Source organism: Triturus cristatus, chromosome 6 (genome assembly GCF_964204655.1).
Source record: "Triturus cristatus chromosome 6, aTriCri1.1, whole genome shotgun sequence".
Classification (NCBI taxonomy): Eukaryota; Metazoa; Chordata; class Amphibia; order Caudata; family Salamandridae; genus Triturus; species Triturus cristatus.
Window position 1 is genome coordinate 586,375,727 of NC_140589.1, and position 25,525 is coordinate 586,401,251.

At 45.9% G+C, this 25,525-nt stretch overlaps 1 protein-coding gene and 1 long non-coding RNA gene across 2 annotated transcripts in view; one reads left to right on the forward strand and one right to left on the reverse strand.

The window, feature by feature from the left end:
* The window catches only part of LOC146817428 (uncharacterized), a 195,579-nt gene extending 190,918 nt beyond the window's left edge, over positions 1-4,661 (forward strand). The window contains exon 4 of the long non-coding RNA XR_014963006.1: positions 3,804-4,661. This is a non-coding gene — a long non-coding RNA (uncharacterized LOC146817428). The remainder of the gene's footprint in view (positions 1-3,803) is intronic.
* The window catches only part of ME1 (malic enzyme 1), a 1,430,669-nt gene that overhangs the window by 1,003,406 nt on the left and 401,738 nt on the right, over positions 1-25,525 (reverse strand). The window lies entirely within an intron of this gene.

A 25,525-nucleotide genomic window follows, 5' to 3' on the forward strand; every position in this document is an offset into this window, starting at 1 on the left:
CATTTGCAAGTTTTAAAAAGTATTTTACCTCTGTGTGTTCTGCCCATCATAGCGGGAGCACCTCTCCCGGCTCTACTTTCCTTTTGGTGCGCGGTGCCCGTCCGTGCGAGCGGGCCCGCCCACCTACTTCCTGCGAGACCAGCGGTCTAGTTTTTCGCGCTTCCACAGACTATATAGCTCGCCAAAGGCAAGCCCGTCTGCGATCGTCCGCGCCAGGATCGCGCCAGACGCTGTGCCTTTGATCGCTAAATATCCACTGTACTATACCAGGGAGAGGTTGATGACGTTACGGGTGAGAAGTACTCCCCAATGCACTCCCTTTCATGGGTCTGGGGACATGGGCAACTATCGCTGTCCTGGCTGTCAGTACCTGATGGCTAGAGAGGCCAATACTGATGGAGGTGAGTTATATTCGGGCCCAGATACGACCAGGGATTTAACAAGGGCGGAGGGTGGAGCGGAGACTGCACCGCATGTCACACAGAGCCGAGTGTTTAATCTCACCTCACAGGCACAACCAGATAATCACCTGCTAGGGATTCTCCTAAACGCACGCTCTGTGGTTAAACATCAGGTAGAATTGGAACTATTGCTAACGGCTCTCTCCCCTGACCTGGTGTTTATCACAGAAACGTGGACCAATGTGGCCTCCTGCCCGGATTGGAACTCGGCCATACCCCCAGGCTATGCACTACATTGCCAGGATAGGAAGGATGGCAGAGGGGGCGGTCTAGCTATCATCTATAGGGACCACCTAAAGTTACAGGTGGAGGTGGTTGAAAACCTGGACGCGGAAGCACTACAATTTAGTATTTTCTCCAAAGATACTACCGTTTCCCATGGGCTATTAGTCTACAGACCACCTGGACCACGGGTCATTTTCTTGGGGGCCCTCCAAAAACATTTGGAGTCCTGTACTAAGTTTGGGTCGTACATTATTCTTGGGGACTTCAATTTTCATTTGGAGGCTAAGAATCTCTCGGACACTGCTAGACTGGTGGATAGTATGGAGGGATATGGTCTTAGGCAGTTGGTCTCTGACCCGACCCATATTGGGGGACATACGTTGGATGGTCTTTTTTCCAGCCATCCTGATCTTTTATATCTAGGAACTGAAGTTATTCCGTGGACCGACCATCGGGCGGTGCTTTTTAGTGTTTGAGTTAAGGTCAGACCTGGAGGAGGTCCACAGAGACCAGCTAAAATTATGTTCAGGAGATGGAGTAAAATTACACACTCTTCCCTTCTTGAGACTTTAGGTACTCCTCCCCCTACCCTGGACACTGACAATGACATAGCAGCTGCGCAGTTTACCGACTGGATCGCGAACGCTGTTAATCAGGTTGCCCCTCTGCAGGTAGCCACTCAGAACAGACGTCCCTCGGCTGCCCCTTGGTAGGGCCCAGAGTTAAAACGACTCAAGGTGGAGTGTAGGCGGCAGGAACGTTTGTGGAGAGTAAGTTATGACAGGATCTGTAAGCAGGCCTATGGTCTGGCACTGACTAATTACAAACTCGCCATTCAGAATGCTAAGAGGGAGTACTTCTCTCGGAAAATCTCGGAGGCAGGCAACTCGTCCAAGGAACTGTTTAAAACAGTTTCGTTCTTGGCGCTTTCCCAGCAGACGAGTCAGTTCACACCGGATCAGTTGTTTTGTGATCAGCTAGCCGATTTCTTTAAAAACAAGGTTACTAACATCTATGCTGATCTGCTTAATACTGTAGGTCCTCCGTCTCCCCCTCATGAGATATCCAGTTGCAGTTTGTCAACTATCCCTCCCTTGTCTTGTACTCAGGTTGAGACCTTTTTGGGCTCCATAAAATCAGGAGCCGCATCAGACCCCTGTCCGCCACATATTCTGCTTCTGGCTGCTGATAAGATCTTACCTACCCTTACGGTTCTGATCAATCAAGTACTGGCCGCTGGACACTACCCTAGCACGTGAAAAACGGCGAGCGTGAAACCCCTTTTGAAAAAATCCTCACTTGATCCTGCGAAATTTTCCAGTTACCGTCCCATCTCCGGCCTTCTTTTAGTGGCAAAAATCGCTGAGAAGGCTATAAATCAGAATCTGATGCAATACCTCGATAAGAACGATATACTGGATAGGTCCCAGCATGGCTTCCGTCCGAATCATTCTACGGAATCGGCTCTTATAACCACAGCCGAGGGGATCAGGGATGCGGTGGACGCAGGGGGACGAGCGGTGCTCGTCCTCCTAGATCTGTCCGCCGCATTCGATACCGTCAATCATGAGGTGTTGCTCCAGCGTCTGAAGGAAGTTGGGATTGTGGACCGTGTGTGGGCCCTTTTGGCGTCTTTTCTAGTCAATCGGACACAAAGCCTACAATGGTCAGGGTTATGTTCGACCAATTTGTCCCTCCCGTGCGGTGTCCCGCAGGGGTCAGCGTTGTCTCCGACCCTTTTTAATATTTATGTTAGACCTCTGGCTAGTCTGGTCCGACGTCACGGCTTCACGCTGGTATCTTATGCGGATGATTCGCAGTTAGTAATATCAACTGTCGATCATCCCGACCAAACCGCAGCCAAGTTTCATGCCTGCCTGATTGACGTGATGGATTGGATGTGCCAGAGTTTTCTAAAAATAAATACAGAAAAGACGGAAGTGATGGAGTTTGGAAAGGGTCCCTCTATCTGGAACTCCCTTTGGTGGCCAGCGGCGGCTGGCCAATGTCCCCTTCCAGTCACGAAGGTTAGGAATCTGGGTGTGATTTTGGACAGAAACCTGGATATGTCTGCCCAGATTAACTGCCTAACATCATCCTGTTTTTACCTGCTAAAAACGCTCCGGAAAATTCTCCCCTACATCCCTCAGACGCTCCAGAAGACTGTGATGGTGGCTTTGTTTATGTCTAAACTGGACTATTGCAATGCCATGTTCTTAGGGATAGACAAGTTTCAGGTGGGAAAGATCCAGTCCCTACAGAATGCCGCTGTTCGGGTCATCCTTAATCTACCTAGGGGCTGCCCTACCTCTGAAGGGAGGAAATCCCTGCACTGGCTTCCGGTCCAGCAGAGGATAGAGTTTAAGGCCCTCTGTCTGGTTCACCAGGCTTTTTCTGGGGGTGGTGCTAATGATGGAAGAGAGAGATTCAAACCCTATCTCCCGTCCCGTGCCCTGCGGTCTGCCAATCAGGGTCTTATCTGCATTTCCAGGTTTAAATTGGCTAGATGGGGTGGTCGCTCATTTGGTAGGCGTGCAGCCAGCCTGTGGAACCTTCAGCCTCTGGAATTACGGCTTCAACCTGATTATGTCCTCTTCAGGAAAATGCTAAAACATCACCTATTCAAAACCCAACCATAATCTTATCTGCTTTCCTGCCTCACTACACACACCACAGCGCCAAGACACCTCCGGTATTAGAGCGCTTTAGAAATTTCTTTATACTTATACTTATACTAATGTCTATTTGGCTCAAACCAGAGTTGGAGTTCGATAGGAAGTTTTTGAAGGACTGCCTAGGACTGGACCATGCTTTACGCATACCTTGGGTTTCTTATGTGAGGAAGAGCTTCCTTAAACTAGGCAAACCCTCCCTTTTTAGCAACCTCAAGAACATTACAAAAACAGATCTCACTTTGGTAAAGGATGCTTTTCTTAATCTGTTCCGGGAGGAGAGTGAATATCTCGCATTTTGCAAGGTTTCAAATAGGTCGCATGTACTAGTGCAGACAACATTGTCTACGGAGCCAAATCTCTCATATGACATGTCTAACTCTCATCATTACATATGAACACGTTTTAGGCTAAATATGGCTAATTTTTCTTTTATGTTTTCCAGATGGCTGGCCTAGTGATGCGGATTATCCACCTTGCATTTGTGGTTCTACATCTAAACAAGATACTATGCACTTTATTCGTTTTTACCTAATTAGGAACACCCTAGAATGCGTTTCGTAGGCCTGCTTTGTTGTTTCTGCCTGGAAAACTTTTCACCAAAAACTTCATGAAGAACCAACAGAAGACCGGGACCTACCTGCCAGTCAAACCACCCATGGTGCATCGACATTCGTTCAGACTTCGTGGTAGCTCCTGCTACATTATTCTCAGCAACAGCAAGTCATTTTCAGATGGACCTCTCAGCGATAGTATCGATCCTCGTGGAGCCCTCTTCAGCTACAGCCTGCAGCTCCATTCCGCTAGAGAAGTTTGAGTTCCAAAAAGTTGTCTAAGTTCATTGGAAAAAACCTTCACCGGCTTAATGGTGAACAGCTCCCCATTGACGACAATGACCTTCTTAGACTGGGAATCCTCTCAGAGCTTTTTCACGCCATCATCAACGGCTTCAACTAGACTTTGTCCAGCAGCTCCCCGATGACGAACACTTCTCCTCAGAGCCAGCCTGCTGCCTTGCCCCTTTGAAACTCTGCCTTCTCCTGGACTTTTATTCAGAAATGTTTCTACATCCGAAGGTAAGCCAAGACCGGGCCCAATCCAGCTCGTATATCCAGCCCCTGCTCCATCACAGTTGGCCTTAACTTTTAAGTTTGACCTAGTCTTGTGCAGCTAGCTTCCTGTGGTTAGCTTTTTACTCTTTTCGGCACAGGATTACACAAAAAACATTTAGAAAATGAATAACTCCTGTTCTATTAATTGGATTTAATTTGTTTTAATCTAAAACAAAAACTTTTTTTCTAAATTGGTTTGAGACTTTTCTTGTGTTGTGTTTTCACTTTATTAGAGTTTGTGTGCTGCATAAATATTTTGCACAGTGCCGCTAAAGTTAAGCCTGAGTGCTTTTGTACCAAACTATAAGAAGGTTAAGCACAGGTTAATTTAGTGACTTTTATGGTTCAACCTGACAAGGTCTGTAGTTGTTGCCTGAGTTGGCTACCACCCCACTCAACTAATAACCCAATTTCTTAAAGAGGCGCCTCAACTTTCATGAGTCATGTGACCCCTTCCCCATTCTTAACAATGGCAATAAATAGCACTTTGCATATCTGCATATACAATATATATTACAGAGCCGGTGATAATGGGGAATTGTAATGTCACACTTTTATTCTGCAGGGCATTTCAACAGTGGGCTGGAGACTTTAGAAGCTAGTTTTGAAAACTCAAGGCTGTTCTTTGTGCCTCTGGTACTTTCCCAAGCTTATGAGGTAACTTGTAGCAGGCACAAGAAGTCCTCAAGAGAGAATGAGAGGGAGGAGGAAAGTAGAGAAAAAGTAACCACAGAGGAAGAAGGGAGAAAGGAGACAAGGAAAGAGAGAGTGGATGGATTGAAATAGAAATATTGTGCAAGGAGGCAAAGGGAGTGGGGCTGATTTCAGCATTTTTGCTAGGGCTGCTTTTTGGTTCCAGAGTCCAGCGCTGATCCTGGAGAGCCATCAAGGCACAAACATTATTGAGTGTGGAGCATTTCAAAATTGCAAAACCCAGAGGAAAAAAACAGTTACACCTACTAAACAAACTGCCAGACAGAAGTTCACAAAATTTAGATGAGGTGAAGTGGCCAAGTCTAATTCACAATCCATTATAGTTTTATCGAAACACATTCAGCTGAAATGAACTAAAAATAACTACAGACATTTTGACAGTTGGAGTCGCCATTTTGGATTTGAGAAATCTGCCATTAAAATTTGGAAAATAAATAAATTGGACTGAACCAGGGAATATTTTTCCACATTGTTCAATGCAGTTTATGTGAATGGCCATACCTCTTATGTTGCAGAAATAATATGTTGGAGTGAGTAACAGAGTAGGGAGTACATCCCCTGAAACAAGGAGGTTATGGGGAGGTGTCAGAGGGGTAGCGACAGCCCCACAAAATTAAAAAGTATACAATATTGACTGTGGGGTTGTGACTCCACTTGCTGATCCACAAATCCCAGGGGAAGTCCGAGAGAATCAGTGCATGGCCATGGGCCAGGTGCAATGAGCTCTGTGGACAAGTGGGGTGAATGCAGGAATTGACTGAGAGCTAGGCATTGTGTCCAAACCCTGAGGTGCATAGCCACATGTGCTTGGTGCTGGGTGTGGCCTATTGCACCCAACCTGTGACCATGGGGGTGGTTGCAGGGCCTAGTCAAGCCACATCTCCAAACCCTCCTATACTTGGACTTCAGCCATGAAAATTGGGTTATATCCAGAATTGGGCTCAAGCAGTGTAGAAAATCCTTTTCTGCATGGTACTCCAGATTTTCTAACTTTTTCTGGGACCCTTTTTTTGCTGGGCTTAGAAATCTGGGCACTTTTACCCTTGCTAAAAAGGAGCAAAGGGCCTGTGCTAGTCCTTCAGACATGGTTAGATCAGAGTATCCCTGACTGACATATTTATCTTGCCTGCAAGACACTAGTATATAGTGTGGAAATTGCAACCATGTCCTGGAAGTTAAATGCCACCTACGGACTGCAGCACCTATTGTGCCATCCACAAAGTAGACCTGCAAAACATGGCTTCTTGCCTACCATGTAAAGCTTGCATGCTGCAGCCTAAAAACCCATTGTCAAACTTGTCAAATAAACCCTTGTTGAGAGGCAAGAAAACCTGCTTATAAACAATATGTCCCCCCTCTAAGTATACCTTTTTGCCCACAAGTTAGGGCACCTGATATTTAAAGTGCAACATGTGCAAAATTAAAGTTGGTATGCTCCTCTAGTGACTAGGCCCGAAATGCTATTTTCACTGACAGGTCTGTAGCTAAATCTTAGAAAATGTCAAAGTACATATTCTAAACTGTAATCTGTAACATTCAAAGACTATGTTTAATATTTATTAAAATCCAATTTTAATGGTAATATCAGATTTTTTGTAAATATTTAGGAAAGGTATAATTTAGAAAGTTTCCTTTAACCTGCCTAAGTATCCACATTGCTTCCAGAGCAGAATTAATGGCCTGGATGTGGGGAGATATTTATTTTTACCTTGCAGGAAGACCAGTTAGGGTGGACCCAGCAGCTTCATTAATTTGTAAAGGGCCTGTCTTTTCACAAATACATGTAAGGGCAGACCCAGGGAAGGCAAAATGGTCCTCCCTGCAAAGCTGGCTCTAAGGCCAGTTGAAGGGAAGCTGTCCCCACAACCTGTTTTGAATGACCATAAAGGGATTGGTATCCTCATTTCCTTGAACAAACCTCTGGGCATAAGGGGTATAGGGTTTCCCCACCTTGGATTTTAGGAATTAGGTGCACTATGGGATTGTTTGCTGTATTGAAAGCAGGAACTGCTGCACAAAAGTGGGAGAGGTGGCTCCTGGGAGATTTTACTCCATTGTTTAGGAAGATGCCACTCACACCTACTACCTAGTGCAAACCATAAATGTGGCACCCTGCTCAGAACACTTTCTGGACCTGGGGAAGATCAGCAGAGGACTGAACCCCTGCTTGCTGGAACCTGAAAAGAGATCCAAGGATTGGGCCTGCTTTTTCCAGTACCGAGGGCAAAGAAGATGACTCCATGGGTCAGTGGCCTGATCTGATGTATAGCCACAAAGCCTTTTCTGTGGGATAACAGGAGGGTACATTTGTTAGATTAGGAGGTGGGGCCAAACCTAGCCAGCAGCAACCCTAAGATGGGGCAGCTGATGTGGACCCCACCTTTCCAAATCCTCCATCTTGTGTTGAAGAGACTTAGCCTATTAGGGTAAGGGTTATGCCCACTTCTCACAGGAAGTGGTCATTTAGAGGCCTACTCAGTGAATGACCCAACAGTTCTGAAATCGTCCCCGCAAGCTGCTTGCCCCTGACTTCAAAGACAGCCTTTGTACACAAAGCCTGGCTGACCAACCTGCTCTGCACCCAGCCTGCCTGGCCTGGGTACCAATGAACCGGCTGTGCTCCCATTTTCTAGAGGTTCTTGCAACCTGAGCCCCAGTTTGAGAGTTCTCTGCCTTGCCTACATGTCCCCCTTTGCAGCCTCTTTCAAGGTGGCACCCCCTTCTCTGTAGCGAAACACTACATCACCCTGCTCTTGGTCGAATCCAGGACTCTCCTAACTAACAGCTGGTGGCCTCTTAAAGTTTGGTGGGTTACAACTGAAGGTGAACCCCTAGTAATGTCTGTGCTATTTTCTATGCATTTATTTCTAGTTCCTTCGATAGCGATACATTGTGCCCAACTATGAACTCTTTTCCGAATTTAATAATTCATTTATAAGAAATTATATACTTACCTGTGAAGTATCTGCTTGTGCCTCTGTCAACCAATCTGGGATACACTGGACTCACTACACACTGTACTTCGTTTTAGCGCACTATATAGAGAACCGAGGGGCATATTTACAAGCTGGCGATAAAAAGTTATCGCCGCTTTTGCGGCCGAAAAGCGGTGATAATTTTATCGCCTAATTAGCAAGGCCACGCTAACGTGTGAAACCTTGCTTTAGCGTGGGGATTACTAACGCCCAGCTTTGCATCTCTAATGAGATGCAAAGTGGGTGTTCCTGACCTAACATGACAGGAGAAATGTCGCTAAGCGACATTTCTCCTATCATCAAGCCCCACACTATGAAGCATAGCGGCAGGAAAAGTAGCAATAACCCCTGTTATCGCTACTTTCCTTACGCCTGCTTCAGGACTGACTTAGCCATGATATCCTATGGAAGGTGGATATCATGGCTAAGTTTGTGAGTCTCTATCAGCAAGCTAACGCCACACTACGTGAGATTATCGCTGGGTTTCCAGCGATAATCTCACGTTAAGCAGTTAGCGTGAGGATTTTTATTGCCGAGGAGATAAGCGTTGCTAATAGCACGCTATCTCAGCGATTAAAATCCACGTTACCCGGCGATAATTATCCTCACGCTAAGAGCGCTGAGCGATAATTATCACCGGGTGTTGCTGATATGCCCCCAACTTCCTACATAGGTTGATCAGCAGTGGGGTCTGTGACTCTGTGTTTTCTGATACGACTTTGTCAATAAGTGACCACACGAGTAAATCCAAAAATTGCCTTTTGTTTTGTGAGGAGGCGCTACCATCCTGGATTAACACTCCCTCCTCAGGGCTTGAACTGGACTCTCCTTACCTCTCTCCTTTGCTTCTAGGCTCCTACCCCCAAGGATGGCTGGTACTACCACTTTAAGGACGCACCTCGAATGCGTCCTTGCTCCGGTCACATGACCGCATCGGGAGCTCCGGCTTGGATAAAACTGAAAGAGGCGTTCCAGGAAGAGCACCTGACAGGAACCTGCAGGATGAAGGGAGCTGAGCTGGAAGAGAACGAGAGGAGAACCGAGACCTTCTTTCTACTCCGGGTTCAGCGCTTTGGCAGGAATCGAGGACGCAGCCAAGACGGTGCCGGGACCAGTAGAAGAGGTCATGTCCGCCCGTCGCGATCCTGTGTGGGAGCCGGACCCTATCCGGTACCGCGAGGAAGTCGGCCGCGTCCCTGGAGGGACATGGCTAAACAAGGTACAGACCCACTTCGGGGCTGCATGGGGAATGGACGCTGGGGTTAAAAAGCCCGGCTTGGGTGGAGGGAACTAGCTACCTAAGGGGCCGCTCGGACAGACGCGAAAGCTGCGACTGGTGTCGGTCTTGGGCGACTACTCCCTGCACTCCCCGATCCCTACCATTTAAAAAGTGAACAGGACCTCCTCCTTACAGGGTGTTTCTTTTCTTTTTCCTTCCCTGATACGCCTCGGGGAGCTACGTCGGCCTAAGTGGGACACCGGACACTTGAAGGCTCCACTCCTATCTCCTTCTGACGGAAGAAGGAGAGAAGCAAAGGCATAAGTCACACCAAGACTCTGGAGATCCTGTTTGTTTTCGTTGTATTGTGTACCATATCTATACTATTGACTGGTTGCTGCCAATAAATCCCTTAATCTCTCTCGCGTTGTCTCTGTCTGGTTCTCCACCTCTCCCCACGTTCATATTTTCTAATTGGTCGATTTAAAAAAAATTCTAAAATTTACTGTTAGGGCCTTGGTTACGTCTATGTAGTTTAAAATTGTCTAGGATTTAAAATGTGCCATAGTTAGCACTGAAACGCCTGAGTTTGCATTTTTTTCTAGCATTAGTGTGATAATGGATCTTGTAGGGAATGTGGCTAAGGAGCTTATGTTTAAGCCGCTGAGAGTCCTCTGCAAAGGATAACAAATAAAAACTGACTCAAACACTTACACTAAAAAGCTCCAGGACTGTAGAGCTCTTGGTCACCGAACTGGAGACCCCTGCCTCTAGTATACCTGCAGTAAATGAAGTGGTAAGTCTCCAGATGACATTACAGGTGAGCCCTGACCATGTCAGAGAGCTCACTGAGGCAACTCTAGTTTCAGAGGGTGGGGTGGATGTAGCGGCCCTGGCTGTCTGGCCCAGTAACTGGGAATAGAACAGACAACATCCTCATATCAATGGGGTTAGAGTTGAAGCGTTGAGATACACTGCTGCCAGTTTTACCATGGTGACTGAGCATCTGGTGTCCTTAAACCAATACTTGACTGGTGAAACCTATACAGTGGTCAACACTGATAATCATGCTAAGGCACATTCCATGGCGATGATATCCTTAGATTGGGGAGGGGTTACTGAGCACAAGAGAGTGGTGGTATCTTTGGCAAATACTGTATAGTGTCAGCTTGGCAACGATTTGAAGTCCTATTCATGGGCTAAGGTCAAAAGAAAAACCCATTCAGCAATGCTGGGTATACCAGAATGGGTGTGCGTAAAAGCCGGAACACAAAGCAGAGCCCAGGGTGAACAAGATGGGGCATATTTACAAGCCCCAATCGCCACAGGAATGTTCCTGTGGAAATAGAGGCTTCGCCTTATTTACAAGGCGGCTTTAAGCCACTTAACGTGGCTTAAAGTCGCCTTGTAAATAAGGTGCCCTTTTACACTACACTGAGCGTGAATGGGGTGGGACATGGGTGTTATGGTGGGCGTTCCACCGCAACACCCATTGATTTTAACGCTGCCCCCTATTTACAAGGGTGGCGCAAATAGGAGGCAGCACCAAAATTAAGACCAGGGAAAACCTGGTCTTAACATGGTGAAATGAAGAGAAATGCTTTATTTCTCCTCACTTTTGCTGTTTCTATGTGTGCTGCATTGTGCAGCACACTAGAAACAGCAAATAGCCTTGAATGATTCCTGCACATAAACAATCATTAAAAAAATAATGATTTGTAACTTCTATGTGTACACTTCAGATGCGTCACGCTTCTCTGTGTTGCGTTGATTTTTCAGCTCCCAGCGGAAAACGGTCTCTAGAGGTCCAAAACAGCAGCAGGCACCTCTTTGCAGGTCAGAACTCCCAGCAAGGAAGTTCAGGGGAGCTGGTGGTGAAGTCTTTGTGCTCCTGAGACTTCAGAACAGGAGGCAGGCTGAGTTTCAAGCCCTTGGAGATCTTCCTCAAGCATGGGACTGAGCAAACAGCAAAGTCCTTTCTCCTTTTCTTGGCAGCAAGTAGCCACTGCAGGCCAACCCCAGATAGCAAACAGCACAGGGGCAGTATTCCACCTCAGCTTCTCTGGCTCTTCTCCTTGGCATAGGTTCCTCTTAATTTTCCAGAAGTGATCTAAAGTTCTGGGGTCTGGGCCCCAATATTTATACTACAAAAGCATTTGTTCTCTGGTGGCAGAGAAGCCCTGTGCTTGGTCAAAACCAGTTATGTCCTCTCTGGTGCAGCTTCCTGGCAGGAGGTGGAGACTGCATTGTGGAAGGCAGACCAGGCCCATTCAGATGAAAGGAAATCTCCTCCCTCTACTCTAATTGCAGCCCAGGTCTATTCAACTCAGCCCTGACTCATCAGACTGTCTGGAGCCACTGCACCACCCCAGCCCCTGACACTCCAAACCCAGACATTCAATCCACATCCTAGCAGAGACACACTGGATGGTTAAGCAAGAAAATACCTTATTTCTAAAAGTGGTATTTTCAAACACAGAATGTAAAAATTACCCTCACTAAAAGATGCATTTTAACATTCTGAGTTCCGGCAGGGGGTAGTTTTGTTTATAAGATGTTATAAGCAAACTCCCTATTCTATCCAATGGGAACAGGTAGCCTTGCAATAGAGAAAAATGAAATTGGCAGTAATTCACTATCAGGACATGCCACACACATCAGGGCATGTCCTACCTTTTACATACATCGCACCCTGCCAAACATGCCAATCATGGAAACACCAATCCATAACAAAATAATTTACAAAGGAAGCACTTGCACTTTGGCACTGAACAGCAGTGGCAAAGTGCCCAAAGCATCTAGACCAGCAAAACAGAGTCCATCACACAGCAAAAACACAGGTGGTCAAGGCAAAAAATATAGGGAAATCTCACGCCAATTGTGCCAGGTTTAACACAGAGCAAAGGTCAGCCTGGCAGACACTCTTCATTTTCAGGTCAGGTAGCCAGGAGTTAGACATGTGCTAAATGCGCAGGCTCCTGGCTGCCTAAGCTGAACTTTGCTGGGCTGAGGATGTCATTGCTGCTGTGGGCTTGACCTCTTCAGCTCAGCAAAGGTCCTTAAGGCCCTTCCCTTCGGTGACACGGGGTAGCGCCTCTCATTGCTTCAGACCTGGGTTCTTCATTTTTAAGCCCTGAAGCACCCATTGCCGAGTGTCAATCAGTGACCCTTCATCATAGAGTTTCACTGACCCCATCCCACTCTGTGACAAGTTTGGGATGCAAAAGCACAGGTGGTCAAGGCAAAAAATACAGGGGAAATTCACGCCAATTATGCCAGGTCTAACACAGAGCAAAGGTCAGCTTCGCAGACACTCTTCATTTTCAGGTCAGGCAGCCAGGAGTTTGACATGTGCTAAATGCGCAGGCTCCTGGCTGCCTAAGCTGAACTTTGCTGGGCTGAGGATGTCATTGCTGCTGTGCGTGACCTCTTCAGCTCAGCAAAGGTCCTTAAGGCCCTTTCCTTCAGTGACAAGGGGTAGCACCTCTCATTGTTTCAGACCTGGGTGCTTCATTTTTAAGCCCTGAAGCGCCCAGGGCTGGGTGTCAATCAGTGACCCTTCATCGTAGAGTTTCACTGACCCCATCCCACTCTGTGACGAGTTTGGGATGCTGCCTTTCCTCGTTGGCGGACCATAGCACAACCAATGAGGAAGGTAGAAGTCCCAACCCTCCTGGGACCTCCGAGGCAGAGCTGAAGGTGAATGTGATTTATTTTTTTCAAGTAATGTTTGGTGCATGCATGTGTGTTTGAATATTTGGTAATGAGTGTTGTGAATGGATGTGGGTGTGTGCATGTGTGTGTAAATGCATGGGTGTGAGTGAGTGTGTATGTGCATTTGTATGAGCGTTGCCGTCTGCCCACCTCCCTCCTAAAATTACAGGCTGCCACTGCAGCAGGGGCTGCAGGGATCTGTGTTATGCCCCCGGGTCATACCTGCAAATGCTATGTATATTCCATAGATCCAGGTTGGGCTGCAATTGCCTGACAGTGTGCACCTGCCTGGGGTGGGCTACAACTGCCCTGTTGTGTGTATCAGCCCTGGCTACAACTGCTTTGCCCTGATCTCTGTCAGCCCAAAAGCAGTCTAAGAATGCTGAGGTCACAAAAGCAACAGTATCAGATTTGGCTGAGTGCCTTCCAATTATGTAGGGCGCTGCACTCTGTGAAGATGCAAGCTGCGCATGACCTCCAAGGTGGGCATTGCTGGGGCCACAACCTATAACCTCAAGGCCTAGCTTTCAGTTGGACTGGGACATTGTTAATGTACCAAGGTGAGCTCAGGGATTAAAGACAGTTTTTCTGGCCACAACAGGAGTAAGAATAAGTGTAAACAGAGAACTTATTTTTCATTTGACTTGTGAGGAAACATATTGTGCACCCGAGCCATATTTATACTTCTACCAAACCTTGCTGAGGAACTGTCCTAGATAGGGTCACACACGTGGTAGAAAGCATTGAGAGGATGGGCAGCGTAACAAGGGAGACATGATAAGGTTCATCACTGTTTATTCACAGTTGAATTGTGTAGTATAGAATACTGACACAGCTGTGTTATTAAAATTACTTTCTTTTTCAAATGACAAGCTCTGGGCTGGATATTAAAGTTAACATGTCTTTTAGTTGATTGTTGAGTTCTGAGCTCATGTCCTCCACATTATCTTCCTGAGAAACCTGTGAATTCTTACGCTCCCTACCCCAAGAGTCAAGCGAGGAAAGCTTTGTACATGGCCCAGTTTTCACTGCCATAATAGGATGGACCTAATGCCACAAGTGAGCCTCAACCACCATGGTTGGGTTCTCTTACAACACAAAAAAGATAAAATGAATAAAATAGGCTAGAGAGGATGGCTCGAAATTTTTGGGTGTGGACTACACTGGAAATCTGTACCTGAGTGCCATATATGCCTCAGCATACCCTGGAATGCGAACGATCTCTACAACACAAGGGTAAGTGGATGGCGTTGTCAACAATGATAGAGAAAGGATCTAGAAAGTAGCCCCCTTAGGAAATTCAAAGACTTAGGGGAATCCAAAGGTGTGCTATGATTAATTGGGGGCAACATTCAGGGGACTGTGGAAAACAGGATGTTATAAACCTGTGGGACATCAGTGCCTGAAGGTGACAAGCACTACTAATGGCAAGAAAATGAGAATAATGATCTTGTACGAAAAATCCTACACCACATGAAAGAGTCACTGGAAGCACTGTGGGACAACTGGTTGATGAACATTAACAAACCTATTGATGAAAAAGACTGGACAACAATACTGAGAACTGCAGCAAGCATTTCTCGAAAGGCACACTTCGGACTGATACAACTCTACCACATACTTCGAGCATAGTTTGCACTATAGAGAGAGAATAAAAGCTACCAGGAAGTGCAAGTGCAGTCCATCTGGTGTGCTGAGATGAACCCAGACTTTTACCACATGATTTGGAATTGCCCCGTTAGACAGAATAATGGGGAATAGCGGTTGAATGGATTAACATAGCTACCTATAAAAGCATTACACAAGGACCTGAGGCTTGCACTCTAGGGCTGTTTGCACGACCAAAGGCCAAGAGAGTGACACATTGGTTTATACCAAACTCATGCCGTGCACTGGCAAACAGGCAAACAACACTGAGCTGGAAAGCTCCTAGGGGGTCCAATCACCACACCTTGCAGTACCGAAGTAGGCAGGAAGTGAGAGCACCATGGTACACAAGGAGGTGAAGAGAGGACAGAGAGACCAAGGCCAGGGGCGAGAGATTGGCCATCCTGGGAGCAGGAGCATGCTGAGAGAGACTCCCATCCCATCTCACAATGGGGCATATTATCAAGACAGGCGATAAAATTATCGCCGCTTTAGCGGCAGAAAACTGCCACTAAAACGGCGATAATGGACTTGATAATATGCTCTATTGAATTCCAATTGAAGCCCATGTTAGATGTCCTTCACGTCTAACCTGAGCTTCAATTGGAATTCCATAGAGCATATTATCAAGCCCATTATCGCCGTTTTAGCAGCAGTTTTCTGCCGCTAAAGCGGCGATAATTTTATCGCCTGTCTTGATAATATGCCCCAATGTGCCTATTGAAAAGCAAGCACACTCTAAACGAGACTAGAAAAGCCAGTCAAATCATATCTTTGAGAAGACTTCTAAGTTGTTAAACAGTTGAAGATTGTAGACTAGGAGCAAACATGAAACTGGGAAAGGAACAGCAGGGCACAACAAACCAACGAGTGGGGACGGTAATATTTGCTTGATATGCAAACACTGCACTGATTAATGTAACAACGCTCTGAAATGCGTATGTTTTTTCTAATGAAGATAAATAAAATTAGATTTTTTTAAAAAAATACGGTTGAAGCCCCATGGCCCCTAGCTGCCCTATGGACGTTCCAAACGGAGTAGGACAGGGCACATGGTGCTATATGTCAGGGTCCAGTCACTGAAACACAGCCGTTTTGACATGATCAAGTGCATCTGAAAGAGTTGTGTGCCAACACACTTGTTTTTGGGAAATTTTGGGGCAGATTTACAAGCCCCCTGCGCCACCAGTAAGTCACTTTTTGTGACATACTGGTGGCGTATTTTCCTGCTCCATATTTACAAGGACAGGAAAAGCCACCCTGCGTGACTTTTTCTGTTCTTGTAAATATGGCCCCTTTACACGCAGCACTTTGTGTGAAAGGGGCGTTCCATGGGTGTTGCTGTGGGTGTTCCCATGCAACACCCATGGAACCAGACACATTTCCAGATTTATGAGGAATGGTAAATCTGGAAATGAGTGTGAATTCTGGAGGCGTAGCGAGGAGCAACGAGGAGAATTTTTTTCATTTCTCCTTGTTTTTTCCTCTTTCAATGTGTGCTGCTTTCTACAGCACGCATTGAGAGAGGAAAATGCCTGAAGTGATTGTTTTCGTGCAGGAAGGTGCCCCTTCCTGCATGAAAACAATCTCCTCATGACGCAGACATCCTTGCACCATGGTGCAAGGGTGCCTGCACCTGCGCATGGCAGCTGCTTATGCGCCAGCACAGGGGAGCGCACAGGAATACGACATATCATTGTAAATATGTTGCATTCCTGTGCTCTGAAAGTGACTCAGTGCGACGCAGCCAAATGGCTTGCAGAATGCACTGAGTCACTTTCTTGTAAATCTGCCCCTTAGTATCTTCTGACTCTCACTCCGTGAATTCTGTAACCTGCCTCAATATCGCTCCAGAGTGTTCCTCATCATTTCGTAGCTGAGACCGTAGGCCAGCGAGCGTGAAGTTTTCCAAATTAGAAGGCATGAGGTTTGATTCTCCCATTAGGCCTATCTAACGAGATACAAGGGATACACTCTTAGGGGCATATTATCAAGCCAGGCGATAAAATTATCGGCGCTTTAGCTGCAGAAAACTGCCGCTAAAACGGCGATAATGGGCGTCTTCTGCCGCTAAAGCGGTGATCATTTTATCGCCTCGCTTGATAATATGCCCCATGGAGAGTTCATCTGTTTGAATGTGCCCTGTAGTTTTTGAGTTATATTTGGGTTACCAATACCATACGGTACAAGGAAAGCGACGGTATAATCGGAAGGCTGCTGACCCGACAGAAGGGTGTTATAAACCTGCCATGGTAGTTTTGAAATAACACTGGAACTCGTTCAAACTTAACAATAAAAATAATTAGACATCTGGAAAATAATATTTCTGCATGTTTTCTTTTTTCAAATACATTACCTCATCGCCTACAGAAAACTGGTATTTCTTCTCATGCCTAGAAAACGCCAGTAAAAAAGGGATATGGTCCTGATTAGGGTTACCATGCAGTAGCTTTTGGCCATCTGACTTCATCACACTTTAACTTAAACAAAACATCAACGCAGGCGGTCTCTAGCATATTCATAGAAGGGGTGCTTTACAAATGAAAATAAACTTGGGAGGGTTTAACACCACATTATCGCATTCCAAATGAAATATGTTTCCGATGTGCAGTGCAGTTTTAAGCATGTTATTTGCATCAAATCGGAAAAATGTTCTTCATTTTGCCTGTTTACTAGAATTGTTGAAAAATCTATCCTAGTCATTTCCCTTTTACTTGCGAGCAGTTCATTGAATGACATTGATCTCCCTTCCATTCTTATTGAATAACGGGAAATACTGGGGTCCTTGGAAGGTAATCGAGCTGCCCAGTGCTCCTGATCGAACAAGATCAATGCTTTATGTTTCTGAAAGGATAAAATGAAAAATAGTCACGAAATAATGTCAAACACCTCCTTAAAATGAGATAGGATTTATTTTTCTAAATGGAAATGTTCAACGGAGACGTGCCAAACAGGAAAGCTTTCCGATTCTAAGTTACGTGTTGCCTTGGCTAGTTACTTTAAAGCACAGCCCTAAAAACACCTACTAAACGATCAAGTTCACGTCATGCGCCCGGCACATGAGAGAGACTCGTGCTCATGATACAGAGACTTCCCAGGATTCAATACATCCCCAGAGTAACAACAACACAGGCCGCTTAGTTTAGTACATCCATTTGTTCACCGAGGACCGGCCAGTAATTTCAATTATTCAAATGTCAATTAAACACATTTCCTTAAAAGACAAACAGCTGGGCATTCAATTAGTTATAAAGCTCCAAACGATGCAAATTCAACAAGTAACAGTTACAGCGATGGTAACAAAGTACATATTTTTAATTTAATGTATTTATTTATTTGCTTATTGAAAATATTTGTAAAATACTTCATGTTGCAATGTAGTTACTTTTGGACGCTTACAGAAAAAAGAAAACAGTTGCAGTTTAATGATTGAGAGGGGAATTCAGGTTCCATCCAGGTAAGTTAATAAATCCAACCCTTCATACTTCAATCAAGCACCGAACTGTGTTGAGTTCAGTGAAGGCAAGTCTGAAAGATCTGGATTTCAGATGTTTCATGACCTCTTGCACTTGTTCAGATCTCAGGTTGGGTTTAAAAGCGTTCCAGATCCTCAACCTTTGCACATCCAATGATCTACAACCATGTTTCATGCTCTTAACTGAATATTTGTGACCAAGTGAGAAGACAATGAGTGAAGATCTCTGTAGTTGGCAGGTAAGGAGATGTATCTTTCTGAAGGCATGCAGGGCCTTTGCCATAGTATGCTCTGAGGACACATGCAGGACCTTAAATGCAAGCCTGACATCTGCTAGAAGCAAATGGAAATTTGAAGTGTAGTTTGACGTGGCTCTCCATTCAGAGTTAATGTGCATTCTGGCTGCTTGGTTTAGTGTGGTGAAGTGGGAGGATTTTTGAGATATTAGCATGCTTACACCCTCTTTTGCCGCTGCGTTGACCAAGAGAGCAAATATTTAAAATAATATTTATTGCACAAATAAAGTGGTGCGAGTGGTTTAGCAAAAGTAGATTGAGAACGCTGAGGACAGCTTCAGTCAAACTGAAAAACAGGCACTATTTAAAAAAAAAAATGCTCATACTTGCAATGTACATAAACCCCTGTATTAGGAAAAGCAAAGGAAGAGAGGTGAAACTAGTTAAAGAATATGAAAAGGAAATTAAAAAAACTGATGGAAATGAAATTACAATAAAGTAGAGAGTGTAAATTAGAAGAATAACAACTTCACAATAGCGACCATGAATATTTTATTGAGGTGTGGTACATCTGGAGTGTGATCTTGCTCCGTTTTGTGATATAGTATGCAACAGTATGTAACTAGGCAAAGTGGCCATTAGGCAGGTTACGACGTTGAGATGTATATATGATAGGGGGTGGAGGCTGCAGGAGGGGGGTTGAAGCAGGGAGCAGAGGAGAGAATACAGTCCAGGTTCAGCCTTGGGCAGTCCACACACAGTTGGAGGGGGTTGGGTATTCAGTACAATTTGTTGATTAGCGATTTACAGTGGCTTCGCCGGTATAATTGTTTCTGCTTGTTGAAAAGGTAGTGACTTTTCAAGGTTGGTTAAAAGAAGCTTGAGACTAGACTATAACATCTACAGTAGGTTACCTAGCCCCATCAGCAGTGTACACATACCGTCTAATTTTTTTCAGTGCCATAGTACTATCTTGAAGACAATCAAGTACACTACAAAGCCAAATAGCGTTAGGTTATTTGTGTTGTAAGATTTGTTTGTTTCTTTGTTTACATTGCAAAGCCATATTAAAACATATGTTTTTATAAAACATGAGGTTCAATGTGTTCTCCCAGCCAGGCAATTAGGACGAGGGAGTTCTGGCTTGCTGGTCTGGCTTAGACTGTATATATTTAGAAACAGTACACAATTTCTACTTTCTGTATAGGCCTCAGTTTCATAACTGTCATACAATGAACTATACACCACATACAGTGATGCTGCCAGAATTCAGTGATCTGCATTAACCTTAAATAATTGATTGGGTGGACCACGTTTCCTAGGAAAACAGGAGCTTTATTTGCACAATGATGAGTGTCCGTTCCCTAAGTGTTGCTCAGAAACCCGCAGTTGGCGTAATGAAATGTCAGTGGGCCGAATACCAGGGATGCGTAGTTCTAAAACTACCTTAGGCCTCTTTAATCCACAGTCAGAAACTCCCCGCCCTTTTATCTCACTCATGCAGGTTCCTGCTTTTTCGTTTGGTGACGGGTTTCCTATCTTTCTCGTCCTCCTTCTTTCCTGTTTGCTTGGTTTATTTTCTCTTGCTATCGGGAAAGGTCTGATGAGGGTAATGACTGCTGGTTCCCAGAAATGAGTGCCGGTGAATCCCACCATCAACCATTAGCTAAAATTAGGCACTAAGGAAAACCCACATATATATGGCATGTCCAGAGTCTGGACATCCAGGACATTTCCTTGGTTAGTTTTCCAGGATTTGTGTTTGTATATTTGAAAACTGCAACCAAATAAAAAGCAAATTTGTTAAACAATTAAAAAAAAAATCTCCACATTTTTCATTATATCTTAAAGGTAGAATGAACTAATGATCTAGATGTTTCACCAATATATAGCCCTGAATGTGCTAAACAACAAATAGTTTGAGTGCACAAAAACAGTAGAGGTGGGCGGAACATGTGGAATTTGACTCAACGATATTTCTGTAGAGTTACATAAAAATTCAGTGAGATTCTGCGGAGTTCCGCCAATGGGCAGAAATACGCACATCGTGCTGCTCCTACTGTGATTTAGCGCCGGGAGTGCATTCTACGCTGAAAAATTAATCGCAAACTGCACCACGCAGCACCAGAGGGAGCATCTACTTGAGTTGATTTTGCTGTAGCTCGAGTAGATTTTCGACTTGAGTGGCAACCTTCTGACTGAGAATGGTTGTGACCACCCGCGTTGTAAAACTCTCACTGTAAGTCCTCCAAGTGACTGGAAATCGGACTAGGGGCAGCCAAATCTCGCGCACCAACTTACAGTTCTGTAGCCAAATGTGAGAAAATATCAATCATGTGACAATTGGCAGAATTTTCCCAGAACTCCACATTACAAGAGAAATGCAGAGTCACCAAATGTCTGCCAATTCTGCAGGAAGAACAAAATATTTTGCCCACCCCTAAAAAAGATCAAGGTGGTACATATGTTTGAACAACCTACCACCGAGACTCAAAAACTCCTGAAAGAATTAAATGCTATAAAAAGTCCCTCCTTGCGTCAGAAATTTGACATTATGCTTGCATCCATATGATGACTCATCACACCATTTGATTGAAGTATTCAGATTCCTTCCCAAGCCCAACTGTCAAACTAGTAATACAACAACTTTCTAGGCCTTCTGTGATAAATTTGCTATTTTTTTTATATGAAAAATATAGAACAGAGGACTTTCAGCTAATATGGCACAGTGTAGAAAGCCAGTCCAGGAACTCCCACATGTGTCTTTGGGACTAATTCTCCCTGCTTCATACATTGAATCCTAAACCCTCAATGCTCAATCTGGAACACTGGGAGGTAAAAGTGTGATAAGCAGTGCTGATCGCAAAGTTCCACTAATTCTTACAGGCTGCTGCAGATTGAGTGCCATGTAGGATCTGGACACCCAAGATGTTGGCAGTCGCTAGTGATCACAGTGCATTGAGAGGATTGCAGTGAGGAAGCACAGGTAGCCCTCTCCCACATAAAGTTACAGCAGTCAAACAAATATTCATCAAATCCTGTGGGTGTGACACAGGCTGCCTGATATTTTGTCTGAGTGGTCCAGAAGCACTGACGATCCATTCATCAAAAGACAGGATTACATCACATCGGGGAATCCAGCTAAATGGAAGCATAAGGAAAAACAGTTGACCATAGTGGCTGAGAAGTGAAGCTGGGTGACCTGAAGTAGAAGCTCTCGGTGGGGACAAATATGATTCCACATGGCTGGAAGATAGACCATATGAAAGGAGCAGAGGGCCCTATTGCACCAAAGACTGAATGGAGGGACTGCTTTGGGGTATAACAATCCCAATGCAAGAGAAGACATGGTGTTCTCATGCATCTTTACAGTGAGGCAATGTCGGTGAAAACATGATGTGCACATATGAAGGAGAACCTCAAGGCCTGTCTGGCCAAACCAAAAGCATACTTCAATTAATCCGAAATACAGAAAAATGTACAGCTGCCGGCAGACATTGGGAGGGACGTTATAGCTATTAAAGGTGACATACAGAATCTGAACTTTAGAACGGAACCATTAGAAAGTCAGTTGAAGGTGGCCATGTACGCCATCATAGTCATCTTGGAAACACAAATCAAGGTCCTTCTCGTAAAATATAAAGACCTCACAAACCACTCAAAAATTAGAAACCTGCAGGAAGACACCAAAAGGGACGATAAAGCAAGATGTCTCATTGGGTTGTTTATTCTAATCCTGATAGACACCAAGATGCAGATCACCCATTGGCTGTACTGCCAAAGATTACTTTGTTCCCAGTCAAGCAGCAAATGATTCAAATGGTGGAATGCCTTTCATGACTGCCAGATTACAATCTATCAGGATTTGTCAGCCGCCAAGTTTCAGAACCACAAGCCATATCACCCAGTGATGGCTGAATTGAATAAATGTCAAAAATGATATTGATGACTCATCCTGGGGACCTTAAATTCAAGTTGGAAAGACAAAAAGGTAACAATATTGTATCCAGCAAGCTCCTGTTGATTACTGAAGAGGAACATGATTCTGGTGCAATACCAAACATCAAGAAATGATATAGAAAAAGTAATAGAGGAGAATTGAAGATGAGGAGCAAGTAGAAATAAACAAGCAAGTGGTAGAGGAGCTGTGAGGACTCAGAGGGTGCTGGGTGACCCATTGGGGCCTGTCCTTGCTGTGAGGCTCCTATGAGGCTGGTGGCACACACAATACCAGTCCACAGACTGAGTGCAAGAACAATACTTATGCAGGTGTAAGGTTTGTTGGGATGTTGCAGAGTGAGGTGTAATACCACAGACAGAGATTCTATAACATATTTGCCGACTTGCATTTTATGGGGGATGTTAGAGGTGAGAAGCAGGGAATTGCCATGGCCAATGGACAATGGAGCCGCGGGTTGAAAAAGTTTGGGAACCACTGTGCTTGGTGGTTTGGCAAGTTGGAGGGATTTGGGAGACTAAAGTGAGATATTCAGCTAAATTAGTTTTAATGAAAAGAGTGGGTATCACCTGTATCCCGGATATCAAACATAGTGTTGTGTGCAACAAGGTGTGGTCTATTTTAGTGACCTGAGAAACGAGTCTATTTTGAACCACCCTATCAATCAAGGGTCAGGTGTTAGAAATATTGTCAGTGGCAGAGGGTAACTCTGTCTCTAGGTAAAAGAGAATGTGATCTGCTTGCACCATGAGGCAGTCAATTTTTAATTAGACTTGGATTCACATTGATTTTCAAAAATTGTAAAGGGCCTCAACTTGATATGGGTTTACTTGAAGGATGGGAACTAAAAAATCATCATAATAAGAGAAGCACACTTAGGGCCATATTTATGATCTAGTTTACATCGCTCCTGCACCAAGCAACATTGTGCAAGAGCGGGGAGGAGCTTAGCGCGTGATCAAGATGGCCGCGTGAGCCTAGAGCTCCCGAGACCCTCGCTCCCTCCGGCAGCTATCCTGTATATTATCCTGCTTTCGATGCCCGGAATATTGGAGGGGAACTGTTGCTGAGGCGAGAGTCGCTGTCCGGATCGAAATCGTCCACCGGAGACCGAAGTTGTACTGATTGGAAGTTTGTGGCCTACTCCCCGCACGGTGCCCGGGCCTTGCGTTGGCACAGTGCCCGTGCACTAATTGAACAACAGCGGCCAGGCTGGGGATGGGTCGGCGGAGGGGAGGTGTTTCCACTTTCACTTTCACTTTCGCCTTCCAGTCTCCACAGCGTCCGGGACGGGGCGTGCGTAGTGCCAGCCACTGGTCGCATGGTTGATTACTCTGTATGGGCAAGGAGAGTGTCTACAAGGCAGATTGCGATGTCGACCAAATCGGACGCCGACAAACAGAAGCCCAAGAGTACCAGGCGGGGCAGTTACACCCAGACTAACAACATGGACCGGTATGCCCACCAGAAGGGGTCTCCGGGCGGATCGGCCCCGATACTGGATGCTTCGAAGGACGCGACACCTCCCCCCACAGAACTGACCCTGCAAGATATTATGGGGGCCATCGAAGGGATGAAGTCCTCGATTGGGCAACAATTTGAGACCCTGGCACAAAAAGTGGATGCCATATCGATTGACGTAAATCTGGTTCGGGCAGACCTGGGGAAAACTAATGAGCGGGTTCAGTCCTTGGACCTCAAGACTGCCGGCCTCCTGGGCGACGTCTCCGGCCTTCAGCAGGAAGTCCGTACCCTGCGGACGGCAAATGATCACTTTGCCCGACGGTTGGAAGAGTTCGAAGGCCGTGCAAGGCGCAATAACGTGCGCATCATTGGGGTCCCGGAAAATTCGGAGGAGCAGTCGGTGGACCTGTTCGTGGAGGACCTTGTGGTGAACCATCTGGCGCCCAAAGGCCTCAGTAAGTTCTTTGCTGTCGAACGGGCCCACAGAGTCCCTGGCGGGAGGCCCAAGGTGGGGGCCCCTCCGAGGCCGATTGTCGCCAGGATTTTTAACTTCAGGGACCGAGATGCCATTCTGCAAGCATCGCGGGTGGCCGGCCCGCTGCCATTCCAGAACACTACTGTCAGTTTCTATCCGGACTTTACCCAGGTGGTGCAGAAGCAACGGCAAGGCTTCCTGGCGGTCAAGACAAGACTACGTGAGATGGGACTGAAATATGCCATGCTCTTCCCGGCCAGGTTGCGGGTGGTGTTCGAAGAGCGGACTTTCTTTTTTGAGTCTCCTGACATGGTCAGAGACTGGCTGGACACATTGCCCCAAGGACGGACTGGCGTGGAACGCTCCGGTGACGCAGATGGTGGTGGGGATGAACACTGAGCCAGGACTTAAGTACTAGGACTCCGGTTCCTCCGGGAGGTTGATAATCCGGGGGGTAGCGGGGGCAGTAGGGGAGCCTTTTCCTCCTCTGGGGTTCTTTTCGTAGATTAGTAGTTTTAAGGGGCGACAGGCACACTGCAAGTTGGAGGGCACTTTAGAGCTTACGCAGGGGTGCAGGGTGGGGGGTGGATGTGGGTTGTTGTTGGGGTTGTTGTTGTTTTTTGTTATGCAAGGCGTAAAGATGCAAGCTTCTGTGATTCGGGTCGGGTTCCACGCCGGGGGTGGTGGTCTCCTTACATGTTGGGATGGGGGGTAGGGGCCTAAAAATACTCAGTTGGAATGTAAATGGCTTGGGGGATCGTATAAAGCGCGGGATTGTCCTGCAATTTCTGAAGCGATGTACCCCAGATATTGTCTTATTGCAAGAGACGCACTTGATTGGTAACACGTGCTATGCACTCAATCGTAAAGGCTATAAATTTGTTGCACATTCCGGGTTTTCCTCGGGTTCTAGAGGGGCGGGAATACTAGTCAGGTCCTCTCTGCCACTCCACTACCGTTGACGATAGGGGACGCTTTGCGGCAGTAGCGGGGCGGTGGGAGGGCAGGACCCTGGTCCTGGTGTCGGTTTATGTCCCCCCTGCATTGCAGCCCTCTACACTGGCGGACTTAGAGAGGACATTGTTGGATCTCCCAGAAGGAATGTTGGTGGTGGGTGGCGACTTCAATGCGGTTGGCTCTGGCCTGCTCGACAGACACCCGCAGAGGAGTTCGGGGGG